We start from the raw sequence: 17,807 nt of genomic DNA, 5'->3' as shown, positions 1-17,807 counted from the left end.
TTGACCATGGGCCCTTTTCTAACACTATACTCTAGGTGACGTCACTATGCCCAAGGCTTTGAATACCATGTATATGCCAATGACTGCCAAACTCTAGCCCAGATCTTATCTCTGATATGCTAACCCACATATCAAACCTTATTCAGAAACCTCAAAAGCACATCTTACTCACCATCTCCAAAAGCCAACTTATGATTATTCCCAAAAAACAAGCTTGAGGTATTCTCTCAGTCCAGACGTATGAGCCAGAAATATCCATAAGAGGTGATTATAACTACATGACCTCTAAGGTCCTTATTCTATAATCTATACCACCACTTCCAACCATGGTCCAGGGATCTCTAAGGGTCCACCTTTCAGGGGAAGTCTATGAAACCAAAACTATTTCCATAATAATATTAAGACATTACTCCTCTTTTTCACTTTCATTCTGAGTATGTGTAGTGCAGGCTCCTGAAGGCTGCATGATATAAGTTATCAGAACAGATGGAATGCAGAAGGAGATAGGAGAACCCAGACGTCTTCTATTAAGCTAGACATTAAAAAGATTTAGAAAATGCCCAACAATGTCACTCCTTTCACTAAATGTTTTTGTTTTGGAAAATAGTTATTTTTCATTTTAAAAATGTTACCTATTTTAATACGGATTTATTTTAAATAAATTAATAAATATATTTAAAACTTCCATATCAGGCATCTTTTCCAACCACAACGCTAGGAAACTAGAAATCAACCACAAGAAAAAATCTGGAAAAAAATATACAAATATATGGAGGTTAAACAACATGCTACTAAAAAAATTAATGGGTCAACCAAGAAATCAAAGAGGAAATAAAAAAAATACATAGAAACAAATGAAAATGAAAACACAACCATCCAAAATCTCTGGGATGCAGCAAAAGATATTCTAAGAAGGAAATTTATAACAACACCAACCTACTACAAGCAGCAGAAAATTTTCAAATAAACAACCTAACCTGACACCTACATGAGATACAAAAAGAACAAGAAACAAAACCCAAAATCAAGAGAATGAAGGAAGGATAGAGCAAAAATAAATGAAATAGAAACTTTAAAAAAAAAAAAAAAAAAAAGGCAAGATCAATAAAGCCAGGAGCTCTGGTTCTTTGAAAAGATCAACAAAACTAATAAACAGTTAGCCAGACTCATTAAGAAAAAAGAAGAGAGGACTCAAGTAAGATCAGAAATGAAAGAGTAATGCCAACCAACTCTAGAATTATAAAGGATTATAAGAGATTATGAAAAATTATATGCCAACAGATCAGACAACCTGGAAGAAATGAATTCCTAGAATCTTATTAACTTCCTAAAACTGACTCAGGAAGAAACAAAAAATTTGAATAGATCGATTACCAGCAATAAAATTAAATCAGAAAAAAAAAACCCACAAACAAAACAAAAACAAAACTGCCAACAAACAAAAGTCCAGTAACACATGGCTTCACAGGTGAATTCTACCAAACATTTAAAGAAGAGCGAACACCTATTCTTCTCAAACTATTCCAAAATATTGAAGAGAAAGGAAAGCCACCCTGATACCAAACCCAGATAAAGACACTACAAAAAAAAGAGAACTACAGGAAAATATCTCTGAACACAGATGCAAAAATCCTCAGCAAAATATTGGCAAACTGAATTCAACGATACATTAAAAAAAAAAAAAAAAAAAAAAAAAAAAGTTCACCACAACCAAGCAGGATTTATTCCTGGGATGCAAGGGTGGTTCAATATTCACAAATCAAACCAATGCGATACATCACATCAACAAGAGAAAGGATAAAAGCCATATGATTATTTCAAGAGACGCAGAAAAAGGATTTGACAAAAAATGGTGTTGGAGAAACTAGTCAGCTACATGCAAAAGAATAAAACTGAGCCATTCTCTTACACCACACACAAAAATAACAACTCAAAATGGATTAAGGATCTAAACATGAGATGTGAAATCATGAAAATTCTAGAAGAGAGCACAAGCAGTAGCAACATTTTACTAGGTAGGTCTTCTGAGGCAAGAGAAACAAAAGCAAATACAAACTACTGGGACTACACCAAAATAAAAAGCTCCGAGCTGCTAAGGAAACCACCATCAAAACTGAAAGACCCCTGAATGGGAGAAAATATATCCAAGTGACATATCCAAAAGAAAGGTTGGTATCCAAACTACAGAAGGAACTTATACAACTCAACACATACACAAAAACAAATAATTGATTAAAAAATGGGCAGGACAAATAATACATTATATGTTATTTTTTTTTTTTAATTGGGCAGAAGAGGAGGGGCACCTGGGTGGCTTGGTCGGTTAAGCATCTGCCTTCAGCTCAGCTCATGACCCCAGGGTCCCAGCTGAGCAGGGAGCCTGCTTCTCCCACTCCTCCCCACTCATGCTCTCTGTTGCTTTCTCTGTCTTTCTCCCTCTCTCTCAAATAAATAAATCTTTTAAAAAATAATAATAAAAAAATAAACTTTAAAAAACTGGGCAGAAGAGGGGACTCGTGGGTGACTCAGTCCATTGAGTGCCCAACTGTTATTTTTCAGCTCAGGTCATGATCCCAGGGTTGTGAGATCTAGCCGCACATTGGGCTCATGCTGCATGTGGAGGCTGCTTAAGATTCTCACTCTTGGGGCGCCTGGGTGGCTCAGTGGGTTGAGCCTCTGCCTTCAGCTCAGGTCATGATCCCAGGGTCCTGGAATCGAGGCCCGCATCGGGCTCTCTGCTCGGCAGGGAGCCTGCTTCCTTCCCCCTCTCTGCCTGCTGCTCTGCCTACTTGTGATCTCTGTCAAATAAATAAATAAAATCTTTAAAAAAAAAAAAAAAAGATTCTCACTCTCCTTCTCCTTTTGCCCCCCAGCTTTGTCCCTCTCTAAAAGAAATTTATAATAAAACTAAAATAAAAAATGGGCAGAACACACAAACCAGACATTTCTACAAAGACAACACACAGATGGCCAAAGACACACATGAAAAGATGCTCAACATCTCTCACCATCAGAATGCAAATCAAAACACAATGAGAGGTCACCTCACACCTCTCAGAATGGTGAAAATCAACCATACGAGAAACAGATATAGAAAAAAAAGAACCCTCACTGTACTGTTGGCAGGAATGCAAACTGGTGCAGCCACTATGGAAAACAGTATAGAGAATCCTCCAAAAATTAAAAATTCAGCTACAGTATGATCCATCAATTCCACTACTGGGTATTTACCAAAGAACATAAAAACAGTAATCTGAAAAGATACATGCACCCCTATGTTTACAGCAGCATTATTTACAATCACCAAAATATGGAAGCAGACCAAGTGTGTGTGTGTGATGGAGTATTAGTCAGCCATGAAAAAAAAATCTCGCTCTTTGCAACAAGATGGATGTATCTAAAGCATATAATGCTAAGTGAAATAAGTCAGAGAAAACCATACGATATCACTTATATGTGGAATTTAAGAAACAAAACAAACAGGGTAAAAAAAGAGAAACAAAAAAACAGACTTTTTTTTTTTTAGTTTTAGTTTTTTATTTTTTCAGCATAACAGTATTCATTATTTTTGCACCACACCCAGTGCTCCATGCAATCCGTGCCCTCTACAATACCCACCACCTGGTGCCCCCAACCTCCCACCCCCCACCCCTTCAAAATTCTCAGATCGTTTTTCAGAGTCCATAGCCTCATGGTTCACCTCCCCTTCCAATTTCCCCCAACTCCCTTCTCTCCATCTCCCCTTGTCCTCCATGCTATTTGTTATGCTCCACAAATAAGTGAAACCATATGATAATTGACTCTCTCTGCTTGACTTATTTCACTCAGCATAATCTCTTCCAGTCCCGTCCATGTTGCTACAAAACTTGGGTATTCATCCTTTCTTTTTTCTTTTTTTTTTTTTTTTTTTTTTTTACAGCTTTATAAACATATATTTTTTACCCAGGGGTACAGGTCTGCAAATTGCCAGGTTTACACACTTCACAGCACTCACCATAGCACATACCCTCCCCAATATCCATAACCCCACCCCCCTCTCCCAACCCCCTCCCCCCATCAACCCTCAGTTTGTTTTGTGAGATTAAGAGTCACTTATGGTTTGTCTCCCTCCCAATCCCATCTTGTTTCATTTACTCTTCTCCTACCCCCTCAACTCCCCATGTTGCATCTCCTCTCCCTCATATCAGGGAGATCATATGATAGTTCTCTTTCTCCGATTGACTTATTTCGCTAAGCATGATACCCTCTAGTTCCATCCACGTCGTCGCAAATGGCAAGATTTCATTTCTTTTGATGGCTGCATAGTATTCCATTGTGTATATATACCACATCTTCTTTATCCATTCGTCTGTAGATGGACATCTAGGTTCTTTCCATAGTTTGGCTATTGTAGACATTGCTGCTATAAACATTCGGGTGCACGTGCCCCTTCGGATCACTACGTTTGTATCTTTAGGGTAAATACCCAGCAGTGCAATTGCAGGGTCATAGGGTAGTTCTATTTTCAACATTTTGAGGAACCACCATGCTGTTTTCTAGAGTGGTTGCACCAGCTTGCATTCCCACCAACAGTGTAGGAGGGTTCCCCTTTCTCCGCATCCTCGCCAGCATCTGTCATTTCCTGACTTGTTAATTTTAGCCATTCTGACTGGTGTGAGGTGATATCTCATGGTGGTTTTGATTTGTATTTCCCTGATGCCGAGTGATATGGAGCACTTTTTCATGTGTCTGTTGGCCATCTGGATGTCTTCTTTGCAGAAATGTCTGTTCATGTCTTCTGCCCATTTCTTGATCGGATTATTTGTTCTTTGGGTGTTGAGTTTGCTAAGTTCTGTATAGATTTTGGACACTAGCCCTTTATCTGATATGTCATTTGCAAATATCTTCTCCCATTCTGTCAGTTGTCTTTTGGTTTTGTTCACTGTTTCCTTTGCTGTGCAAAAGCTTTTGATCTTGATAAAATCCAAAGAAGAAGTCAAACTATCACTCTTTGCAGATGATATGATACTATATGTGGAAAACCCAAAAGACTCCACTCCAAAACTGCTAGAACTTGTACAGGAATTCAGTCAAGTGTCAGGATATAAAATCAATGCACAGAAATCAGTTGCATTTCTCTACACCAACAACAAGACAGAAGAAAGAGAAATTAAGGAGTCCATCCCATTTACAATTGCACCCAAAACTATAAGATACCTAGGAATAAACCTAACCAAAGAGACTAAGAATCTATACTCAGAAAACTATAAAGTACTCATGAAAGAAATTGAGGAAGACACAAAGAAATGGAAAAATGTTCCATGCTCCTGGATCGGAAGAATAAATATTGTGAAAATGTCTATGCTACCTAAAGCAATCTACACATTTAATGCAATTCCTATCAAAGTACCATCCATTTTTTTCAAAGAAATGGAACAAATAATCCTAAAATTTATATGGAACCAGAAAAGACCTCGAATAGCCAAAGGAATATTGAAAAAGAAAGCCAAAGTTGGTGGCATCACAATTCCGGACTTCAAGCTCTATTACAAAGCTGTCATCATCAAGACAGCATGGTACTGGCACAAAAACAGACACATAGATCAATGGAACAGAATAGAGAGCCCAGAAATGGACCCTCAACTCTATGGTCAACTCATCTTCGACAAAGCAGGAAAGAATGTCCAATGGAAAAAAGACAGCCTCTTCAATAAATGGTGTTGGGAAAATTGGACAGCCACATGCAGAAAAATGAAATTGGATCATTTCCTTACACCACACACGAAAATAGACTCAAAATGGATGAAGGATCTCAATGTGAGAAAGGAATCCACCAAAATCCTCGAGGAGAACACAGGCAGCAACCTCTTCGACCTCAGCCGCAGCAACATCTTCCTAGGAACATCACCAAAGGCAAGGGAAGCAAGGGCAAAAAGAAAACAGACTCTTAACGATGGCAAACAAACGGGTGGATGAAACCTGTGACTACCGTGCAGAACTGCTGACTCACTGACCGATAAAACATTGTATGTTAACTATACTGGAATTAAAATTTTTTAAAAACTAGTAATGTTTAAAACTTCTAACATAGTAAATACCAATAGATATAACCCACGTAAGCAAAGCCCTTTGAAGCTTTTAATAAGTCAAGAGTATGAAATGGTCTGGACACCAGAAAGTTTGAGAAATGCTGATCTATACTTATGGTATACACACAAATAAGATACAAGATGGCATTTTATGAAATAGCCAATTTTCAAGTATCTTCTAGCAGCAAATTCTCCCTTTACATTTATTGACCGGGCACTCATTCAGTCACATAGATTTGACTCAATTATTTATTGGGCTCCTACTATGTGTCTGGTCCTGGAGACAGAGATGAAAGAAATTACTTTGTTTTGGCCTTTGCTACATTCAGTTCTCTCATCTTTATCAGATCCTATGTAACAACCACAGTTGCCTGAAAGAATGAGCAAAGACAACCCTGCAACAGTCATACTATCTCATCTAAATATAAAATGGACAAATGTAGTAGGGACCACGCTAGAAAAAAAAGAGAAAACATTTCAGCTCTAGGTCAGATCTATTACACTGTTCCAAGTAAATTCTCAGATTAATCAACACTCGCATAATATAGTATAATACACAAATACAAATGGTCTGAGAATTCAGCCTCACCTCTCTTTACATTTTAAATACAAAAATCAGGGGCACCTGGGTAGCTCAGTCGTTAAGCTACTGCCTTCGGCTTAGGTCATGATCCCGGGGTCCTGGGATCGAGCCCCACATCGCATCAGCCTCCTTGCTCAGCAGGAAGCCTCCTTTTCCCTCTCCCATTCCCCCTGCTTGTGTTCCCTCTCACTTTCTCTGTCAAATAAATAAATAAAATCTTTAAAAAATAAAATAAAATACAAAAACCCCAACAACTACTTTTACAAATGCAAGGCTGATCTACTGTAATCTAAGAAATCCAGAAGAAAACTGTGTAACATTTGGTACCAGTTTGGCCTTTGGAACATAAGTGGAAGGTGAGGATCACAAAGAACATAATATTTCCCATCAACAGGAGACGAGCTATACCTGACTAGAGGTGACCCTAGTCTTTTACTTAAGAAAGAAAAAGTAACAACAATGAACAAGACCAGGAACAATGTTGAGGGTGCGGAGGGAGTCCTAGAAATACCAGCCTACACTTTGCTTACCTACCATCTAGTTATCCTGAATGTTTATACTTCCAAATTAATTTCAAGGAATATATGTCTATAAAAGTGTCTCACAGTTCACAAGTCAGGATTACTTTGTCCTAAAGTGTAAAATTCACTTATAAATAGATATATACATATGTATATGTATATATCTATTTACTATTTACTATGTATGTGTATATATCTACATATGTATATGTAGATATATGTATATATCTACATATGTATATGTAGATATATGTATATATCTACATATGTATATGTAGATATATGTATATATCTACATATAAATATATGTATATATCTACATATGTATATGTAGATATCTGTATATATCTACATATGTATATGTAGATATCTATTATAACCCTATGAAAAATATATTTCTTACTGTGAGGGTCCTAGTCAAAAGAGTTGGGAGAGGTTCCCGCGCCTTTTCAGTTCACAGAGCTCCCAGTGTCTCAGTAAGTTTCTCATGGTGCCCCCAAGCACCAAAAAAATAGATAGCAGTTCCATTTATTAGATCCATACAATCAAATAAGGCTTTGTGTTCTAACAACTTAGTAACAGTTTGAAAAATACATATACATTGAAAGGGATGTTTTATTACTATATAACCACAATGACTTATTAATGGGATGTGTGCACCAGCTATACATTACACAGCTTCCCAAACCTTGAAATCACTTTGGACACTGCCAACTTTCATTTACCATTCACACTGAGTTTTGCACAGTACTCACAGTACTTGCTTTTTATCATAGCAGCCCCCCAAACGCAGCTTTTTGAAGACATCCTGTCATCCGAAGAAATGTAGCACAATCTCACAGTCACTGCCTCAAACTAATAGTTTGAACAGTGTCCCACAGATGTCAAATATCACACAGATATCCCACAGCTGTCAAATATTACTGTGTTTCCCTCGAAAATTTTTAAATATTCCACAGTACCTGTGTGAGTTCACTACAGTGCTCCAAGGCACCTCATGGCACAGCCTGGGAATGCTGGGTTTAAGGAACACTGATCTAGCCTATGTACTTACTTTGTAAATGAAGAAATGACACTTAAGATCACAGAGCTAGTATGAAATAAATACTTTTAAGTTTAACCTTCCGTCAACAAAAGATTTTGAAAGAGAATCTCACTGTGGTATCATGTTGATGAAATCTACAGATCTCTGAAAAACAAGTAAATTTGAAAATGTATTTATATGACTATATAATAGAAGAAACTGTTTCAATGTTTCTTTTTAGAAAAAGATGTTTCAAAAATTATAAAAGTGGGACTTTTAATAAACAATACAAAAGTGTCTAAAGTAAAAAAAGGAAAATCATCCACTCCTACAGGGATAACACAGCTAACTGTTAAACATCTATCCTTACAGACTCTTTCCTATGCACACAAAAAGTTGTAATAAAATCAAACTAAATTTCTTTGCCCATGTGTTTATTTCAAAACCGAATCATATTCCACAGTGTTATGCAATTATTTTTCTCACTCAATATTTTATCATGAATGTTCTTCTATGTGAGTACCTAATAGTAGTTGCAAACACTTAAACATGTATTGGTGCTTACTATGCTTACTTACAGCTGAAATAGCGACTCATTTAATTCTCACAACAGCCCTGTCGGGTGAGAACTGTAATTATATCTACTTTATAGGTGAGTTTAAGTAATTTGCTAATGGCTGCATCTAATAAGTGATACAACTGGGATCTGAACCCAGAAACTTAGTTGCATGGTCCCTGCACTCAATGAGACGGTCAGCTGCTTCTCATGAAGAGAGCTATCCCTCAACCTGTTAATAAGTGCAAAGTACTTCACAGCATAAATATAATTTCAGCTATTCCCCTACCAGATGGGACATTTAGAACACTTTTTATTTACAAATTCTACTGGCATTCACTTATAATAACGTTAAAATGAACATTCTTATAGATTTGCTCTTGTTCTTTGTGTTAAAATTTCTGTAAGATAAACTCCCAAAAACGAAATGATGAAATGTGTGCCCTTTTAATTCTGATAAGTAACACCAAATTTTCTTCCAGAATATTGTCCTAGCTGTACCAATTTATAGTCCCAGTGACACAGGGGAGGGTTGAGGTCCATTTTTAAGTTAATATTTTTGATTCATGGAGAGGTCTACTTTGAGTTTTCACTCTGATGTAGAATGAATAGATTGCCCAGCTGGTCACAATCATGGTCTGATTTGATCATTATAACTGATCATTATAATTTGATCATTATAACCTGACATTAAACAAGCGAAGACTTAGCAGTCTTCTACAGTGAATTCTTCATCCAGTTATGAAACCACTTTGGGTGAGATATTTCCCCTATATGATACTGTTCACTTATGTGTAAAACATGGGAATTGGACTAGCTGGCCTTTAAGACTTAAAACTCCCAATGCTGTAATTAAGAAGTGACTTAAAGTTATTAAGAGCCTATAATTATAGTACTAATTAGGTCAGGGTCTTAAACCTTCTATTTTCTTTAAATTATAGTAACTATTGCCAGAACACCTAGGCAAATCATTAAAATATCCAATAAAGTTTTCAGGATCCACCTGTGGCTTTTTAATCGCAGGCTTTCATTCCCTGCTACCTAGCCAACTGGAACATACCTCTGGAATATATGCTTAATAAGAGTTGATGTGTGCCTAGGAACATGAACCAGTGTTTCGTTTTGTTTTCTAAACACTATGCCAAGAGACGCCTGGGTGGCTCAGTTGGTTAAGCAGCTACCTTCGGCTCAGGTCATGATCCCAGCGTCCTGGGATCGAGTCCCACATCGGGCTCCTTGCTCGGCGGGGAGCCTGCTTCTCCCTCTGCCTCTGCCTGCCATTCTGTCTGCCTGTGCTCGCTCTCTCTCACTCTCTCTGACAAATAAATAAAAAAAAAATCTTTAGGGGCGCCTGGGTGGCTCAGTGGGTTAAGCCGCTGCCTTCGGCTCAGGTCATGATCTCAGGGTCCTGGGATCGAGTCCCACATCGGGCTCTCTGCTCGGCAAGAAGCCTGCTTCCCTCTCTCTCTCTCTCTGCCTGCCTCTCCGTCTACTTGTGATCTCTCTGTCAAATAAATAAATAAAATCTTTAAAAAAAAAAAATCTTTAAAAAAAATAAAAATAAAATAAACACTATGCCAAGACCACTCTTTAGTCAATTTATTCAACTAATACTTACTGATTTTTTTGCTATATGCTAGCCACTGGGCACACAATAGTTAACAGAGGATCTCTGCTATCGTGGAACTTACAGACTAAATGAGGAAGGCAAATAACCAACCAAAATAATCACTAGTAAATGTAAAGTTATACCTGTGATAATAATAAACAAAAAGCTATTAGGGCAGAGAAAAAAATGCTATTCAATCTTTTGATTGTGTTTTTGGACTATCTGTGACACTAGAAACTGTTGGAGATAGAAAGAAAATGTCAATAAAGAAAATTATTTCACAACTTGTCCCATGCTGCAAAAAAGAGCAATCACAAGTGTAGATGGCAAATTAACTTTTTAAATCATCAGTTCTACAATAAAATCACCAAGATGCTACTACTCTTCAGTTATGCTACCAAGTGGACCAAATACTGGTTTTTCATAACCAAGAGCATAAATGATTTTAATTACCAAAAATGACAGAACTAAGAGTATCCAAACAAAATGAGAGACGACAGATCAACCACAATTTCTTAAGAACACCGTTCAAGCAAAAAGTACATATAGGCGTAAAGCCATCCACTATAGTAATTCATGACTTGCTCATAATTAACAAAAATTATTGAAAGTATTGTTTTTAAAGAACAACAATCATCAGCATAAAGGAGTTAGTGGCATGTCAAAAGGAGCAAAAATAGAATATTTTTTTTAGATTTTAAAAATCCATGGTCCAGAAGTATATTAATATTCAATTTAAAAATAAAACTAGTTCTACAATGCTAACTAGAATTGTGGTGATCATTTCACAATACATATACACAGAACCATTACACTGTACAACACCTAACACTAATGTGTCAATTATACCTAAATAAAAATAAACAATTCTAGATCTGCAGAAATAAGAGCATCATTCATATAAATGAACTTCCTTGCATGTCAATTTCCACAACTGCAAAACAAAAATATTTGCCAAACCTACTTCGCACTGCTATAAACTCTAAATAAAATACCATATGTGGTGATACACCAAAAAATGATGTCAATTATTTTAAACTGTTGCTTTTTTGCTGCCACTATAACACAGCAATTTAACAAATAAAATTGGTTAGACAGGGATTCCACCTCCTTTCTTCTGTCCATGATACAACAGAAGTGTTATAAAATGGGCAAAAGACTGGCAATCAAAAGCATTAAAAGAAATTCACAACTTCGTAATTCATAAATTGATTACCCCACAGGTTGATTGTTTTAAGTAGTAACACTCTTACGTAATAATGTCTCAGAGAATTAGAGAAATTATCTCCCATATGTATGTAATTGTTTAGTTATTAGACCTCACCATCATTACAAACACACAAGTCCTGCTACTATGAAAAAATGAGATACATGTATTTATCCACACACACAAGGTATTTTAAACTTGATGTTTATCTTCTGATCAAGGCATCTTAAATTCAATGCAATGAGGCGTGAGTGCTTCACATCTACTTTATTACACTGAACGGAGTTCGTCAAGTTTGCACACCAATACTAATTCATATTACACATCCATGGGTTTGAAGCAACTTCTACCATTGGTCTAACAACCAATCCCCCAAAGTCACAATCTCATGTTATTAGCAGCACACTGCCTGGTTTAAAAACAGTATTTTATACTAAGAAATGTTTAAAGTGGAGAGCAGCTTTCAGGATTTTACCATTGCTTTTACAAATCGTTTCAAGCTGTTGCTAGGCTGGCCTAAGATAGCCTTTCCTTTAAAACCTTCAAATACAAGACAGGAGGAGGCATCGTTAACATGGCAACATAACCATTAACGACTTTTCCAAATTCAAAACAAGGATCACCATCAAAACAAAACAATTAAAACAATCAGGTGGAGTGCATGGATACTGACTGCTACTCCTGACCCCCTGTCCTTTATGAAGGATCTTTTCCTTTATGGAAGATTTGCTGCTACACTAAAACCACATTTAAAATCGTATACCTATATGCAACTTCCTATCTGAAAACTACAAATCCAGCGAAATTCCAAACCGTATTTGTGACATTAGCTAAATATTATTTACCATGTTGGTAAATACATTTTAAAAAGAAGGCGAGGAAAATACTGACAACGTTCAAAGCGTAAAGCTTTTTAAATCCCCCACTAAATCATTTGTGAATAAATCGGTAGACTACATTGAGCAGCTGCTTGACTGGCGCAGACCAAAGTTTACCCTATACTTGAGAATGTTTATCCTCACCAAAAAGGAACAGAAACCAGTCATCCTTGCCACTGGAGCCAGTTGCCCAGAATTTCCTAAAGTATGCCTGATCCGCAAGTGAAGAAGGAGCACTTCTCCGGAGACCAAAGGCGAGAGGTACCTTAATCTTTCGCAGACGAGAGGAGGGGCGGGGAGCGGGGAGAGCCCTGGCAGGTTAAGGAAGGAAATCCGTCTTCGGCAGACACCGGTGGGACCTGAAATCCAGGTCTCAGGATGGCCCTCCCCGCAAAGGCTCAGGACCTAGGGAGGTTCCCCGAGGGGGACGCCAGGCAGGGCCAGGGCTCCCGGCGCCCCACCCCGCCTCTCTCGCCGCCACCGGGGACCCGGGACCGCGGACAGAGACAGCAGAGGCTAAGCGAGTGTCCGCGGTCCCAACCATGTCCTCCCGCGGCTCACCTGAGAGTGTCGCCTCCGCCCTCGGCTCCCACGGTGCATCCCGCGGGGCCTGGCGGAGGGTGCAGTGATGCCGCCCCGACGGGCCCCAGGGCTGCCGGGCCTGGCCTCCCCGCTCCGGGGACGCACCGGGTGCCCGCCTCGCACCGGCTCCCGGGATCCGCCGGGCTGCCGAGAAGGAAGGAGAGGCGGAAAGGCTGCCTCCCCTCCCCCACAGCAAGCCTCCCCCTGAGCTGCGGCTCTCTGCAGTTCCCTCTGGCGCAGGTCCGGCCCCGCTCCCCCGCCCGGGAGTCACTTCGGCAGCGGCGGCCCAGTCGCCATTACAGCCCAACAACTGACACGGAGGAGGAGCGGCGCCGGCGGCAGTGGCAGTGGCGGCCGCGCGAGGCAGGGCGGGAGCAGTCGGGGCCCGGGCAAACCTCGCGAGAACTGTCCCCAGACCGTTCCGCAGGAATGCAACCTTCGGTTAGGACCATGTTGAGTGTGGCTGAAAGGCTGAGAGAGAGCTAAAACGAAGAAAGGTCACTCGAAAGCGCCATGTTTAGTGTGGCGAATCTGTGCCTCGCAGGACTCGGGAGGAGCCAGAGTAGATCCGCAGCGGAGACCTCCCCCCCCACCCCCACCCCGCTGCCTGCCCTCCTTCTTCCGACGCTAATTGGGCCTTCTGGCTTTGCAATTCGTACCCGGCCAAAAAAGAAAAAAAAAAAAAAAAAAAAAAAAAAAAACACAAAAAAACTCAAGGTGGGGGTTCACCAGGGTGAACTCAGAAATCGAAATTGCTGCTTCTCAGAGTTTACGATGTTTCACCAGTTGTCGTCCAAGTAAATCTTCTTTGCCCCAGTCAGTTTCAGAGTAATTGCAGCTCTGCGGCTGCTGCAGTTACCCACTGCTGTCAACTGTGGCGGTTTTATTCGCGAGAGTTACAGTTCTGTTCAGCATGCAGTACCTAATGGCTAAAGATTCAGGAGCAAGTAAAACGGAGCTTCCTCCCGTTAGGTATAGGCATCGACAGAACGGTGCTTTGAGAGATGCTCTGTGATCAACGTATCTTCTAATATCTTTATCCTCTTCCCCCAGTCTCCGCATGGTGAATTCTATCGTGTGTCGGGACTTAGCTTAAATGACCTGCCTTCTGCAAATATTGCCACCCTCCGCTAGGTGCTCACTTCACACAGGTTCTCTGCCCATCACCTTCCTCCACCGCCTGAACTCCTCCGACAGCTATTTATCCAGAGGCAGTTTCTCATCTTTAAGTATCTTGAAGACCCTTTTGTCTCTCTGTACTCCAGTAGGGCCTAGGTCAGTAACTAGGACAATTAGGTGCTCGATAACTGCTTGTTGAGTGGATCTCATAGTAGAAGCAGGAGGCAGTAACTGCTCCCTCTTTGTAGGGCCTTTAGCTGTGCCTGAGTAGGACGTAAGTGGATGTAAAAAATCCTACACATATGTAAAATGTGTACTGTGACTCTAGGTAGCTCTGCTGGAGGGAAGAACAGGAAATGTGGGTATCCCAAAGGTGCGGGTGGTAGCAAGAAAAACAACATAAGGAAAGAGTTATTTAGTTGTTTTCCCATCCATTCCGTGTAAAGGAGTGGGATAGATGATTTTCATATGTTATTTCGCTGAATTTATACAACCACCCTATTAAGTATTATAAAACTTTTTTCAGAGGAGGAAGTAGATTGAGAAAAGCTAAGCAACTTGCCTGATATTATACCATCGGTAAAGGGCAACTATGAGATTTGAAGTCTCCCTTACTCTAAAGCCTATTTATACTTCTCCACCCCCTTGCTGCTTCCTGGGTAACAGAGAAAACACCAAAAGTTCCCGTCACTTTGCGGAGAGCAATGTTATCCTCATATCAGCCTATGCACAATTTCCACCTCTCGTCTCTTGTGCTGATCCCTGCCTCTCCTTTGCCTCCCAAACACCTCAAACACAGCCATCTTTCTCCTTTTTGATGTGCCATTACTTAATTGTTTATACCCTACACATTAGCTCTTGAAGCATTTAACCATATTTGACTGTAATGAATATTAAATTGCAATTTTTTAAAAAGATTTTATTTATTTATTTGACAGAGAGAGAGAGAGCACAGCAGGGGGAGCAGCAGGCCGAGGGAGAGGAGGCTAATAGAGCAGGGAGCCCGATGTGGGGCTTGAAAACCAGGACTCAGGGATCATGACCTGAGCTGAACACAGATGCTAACCACTGAGCAACCCAGACACCCCCTACATGGCAGTTTTTGAGTGAGATCCTAAGACAAACTGATAGCAGCAAGTAAATTATGAAACAGACATCCAAGCGGCAAATTTGCAAAGAAGTACTATGTCACCAGTTATGCAATTCTTGGCCCCTCTCTCAAGACCCTTCAGCCTGGTCAGTGATATGAAAGGCTTGAGAGATTGTAGACTCACTCAATTTGAGGGGAGGATTTTTGGGGAGAATAGGCAGAGGGGTGCAGAGGTAGCTGCTTCTTTACCTCAAACTAATGAGAAGGGCTTTGAGGAGACATGCAAAGCTTGATGTGTGCACCAGAATCTGGAAGCCAGAGAAACCAGAGGCTGGATTCAGCTTGAAAAAGGTATAGGAACCTCCGCAGCCAAGTAGAGAATGGTACCCACCAAATTAAGTATTCCTGCTCCAAAAGAGGAGGCAGATAACCGAACCTGAAGTCAGAACCCATGTAAATAGTGCCCTACTGTTTGAGTTAGGAAAAGGTGGAGAGGGGCGCCTGGGTGGCTCAGTGGGTTAAAGCCTCTGCCTTCGGCTCAGGTCATGATCCCGGGGTCATGGGATTGAGCCCCGCATTGGGCTCTCTGCTCAGCAGGGAGCCTGCTTCCCTTCCTCTCTCTGCCTGCCTCTGCCTACTTGTGATCTCTGTCTGTCAAATAAATAAATAAAATCTTAAAAAGAAAAGAAAAGGTGGAGAGATCTACACTATTTGCCTGTACATGTATAAGTTATCTCTACATAAATGGAGAAGACATTGCTAATATTGGCTGTGTAGAAGGAAACTGATGACCGTGAGTAAGAGAGAGATTTATCAGTTGTACTCTTTAATATTTTAAGAATTTTGAACCAGGTGAAAATACTAACCATTTAAAAATAAGAATTTAAGGGGCGCCTGCGTGGCTCAGAGGGTTGGGCCTCTGCCTTCGGCTCAGGTCGTGGTCTCAGGGTCCTGGGATAGAGCCCCACATCGGGCTCTCTGCTCAGCGGGGAGCCTGTTTACCCCACCCCCCACCCCCGTCTACTTGTGATCTCTCTCTGTGTCAAATAAATAAAATCTTTAAAAAAAAAAAAGAATTTAAAAATAAAGATTAGGTATATTTCTTAAAAAAAAAAAAAAGAAGTTAAAATTGAAGGGATCCTCCTAGAAGGGTGGCCTGCCAGGGTGAGTGGAACCCAGAGAAAGAAGAGTATTTGCCTGGGGGCCGAAGACGAAGTGATATTGGGAGTGGCCAGCTGGAGGAGGGGCAGTCACAGGAGCATCAATAACAACATTCCGCAGGCAAGACTGGAAGGATCAGAAATGTTCGGGAAAGGGGGAGAAAGAGGAGGAGATTTAAAACCCTAAGGAAACTGGTATAGCCACTGTGGAAAAGAGTAACGAATGAAAAATAGAATGATCATGTGATCAAGTAATTCTACTTCTGGGTATTTATTCAAAGAATACAAAAAACTAATTTGAAAAGACATGTACACCCCTACGTTTATTGCAGAATTACATACAGGAGCCAAAATATGGAAGCAGCCCAAATGTGATCTGCTTATCCAATTCCTATCCACATCTTCTTATCCACTTATATGATAAAAAGATGTGGTTTACATACAGTGCAGTATTATTCAGCCATAAAAAAAAGAATGAAATTTTGTCATTTGCAACAACATGGATGGATCTAGAGAGTTTAGTGCTAAGTGAAATAAGTCAGAGAAAGACAAATACCATATGATTTCACTCATTGTGGAATTTAAGAAGCAAAACAAACGAACAAAGAGAAAAAAAGAGAGACAAACCAAAAAAACAAACCCTCAGCTATAGAGAGCAAATAGATGGTTACCAGAGGGGAGGTGGGTAAGGGGAATGGGTGAAATAGGTGAAGGGAATTAAGAGTCCATTTATCATGATGAGCACTGAGTAATGTATAGAATTATTGAATCACTATATTGTACACCTGGAACTAATACAACACTATGTTAACTATACTGGGTTTGAAATAAAATAAAAATAAATAAATAAATATAAAAATACCACCACCAAAAAAATAATAATAACAATAATAATAATAAATAAAAAGCAGTAAGGCAACGTGGTCCACCTTTGGAACATTGAATAAAAAAACTTAACAAATGCACAAAATAATTGAAGGTCAGTAGCAACGGTTCAGAAAGTTCAGTGATTTTAAAATAGCCAAACTGGGACACCTGGCTGATTCAGTCAGTGGAGCAAGTGACTCTTGATCTCAGGGTTGTAAGTTCAAGCCCCATGTTGGGATAGAGATTTCTTAAAAATTAAATCTTTAAAAAAGAAAAACCCTAAAAACCAATTTTTAAAAATGGCAACCATTTGCCACAACATGGATAAAACTTGGGGACCTTATGGTAAGTGAAGCAAATCAGACAGAGAAAGACAAAAATACACACATATATCAAATCTTTAAGCTGTACCCCTAAAACTAATACAATGTTTATATCAATTATATCCCAATAAAAAATAATTTTTAAGAAATTCAAATGGTAAGATGTTCTAATCACTAGCAATCAGAGAGACAAAACATAACCACAATGAGCAACCATCTC

At 39.6% G+C, this 17,807-nt stretch overlaps 1 protein-coding gene across 4 annotated transcripts in view; it reads right to left on the bottom strand.

Moving 5' to 3' along the window:
* CEP350 (centrosomal protein 350) overlaps positions 1-13,389 on the bottom strand; it is a 155,182-nt gene extending 141,793 nt beyond the window's left edge. For 2 of the 4 annotated variants that reach the window (XM_047703679.1, XM_047703678.1), the window contains exon 1: positions 13,008-13,389. The gene's annotated coding sequence lies outside the window, so the exon portion shown is untranslated. The remainder of the gene's footprint in view (positions 1-13,007) is intronic. The other 2 variants (XM_047703680.1, XM_047703681.1) reach the window with 1 other exon arrangement.
* Positions 13,390-17,807: the final 4,418 nt, after the last annotated feature.

Source organism: Lutra lutra, chromosome 15, assembly GCF_902655055.1.
Source record: "Lutra lutra chromosome 15, mLutLut1.2, whole genome shotgun sequence".
In the NCBI taxonomy this organism is placed as follows: Eukaryota; Metazoa; Chordata; class Mammalia; order Carnivora; family Mustelidae; genus Lutra; species Lutra lutra.
Note: the sequence above shows the minus strand (reverse complement) of the source record. Positions and strands in the feature narration are given on the sequence as shown.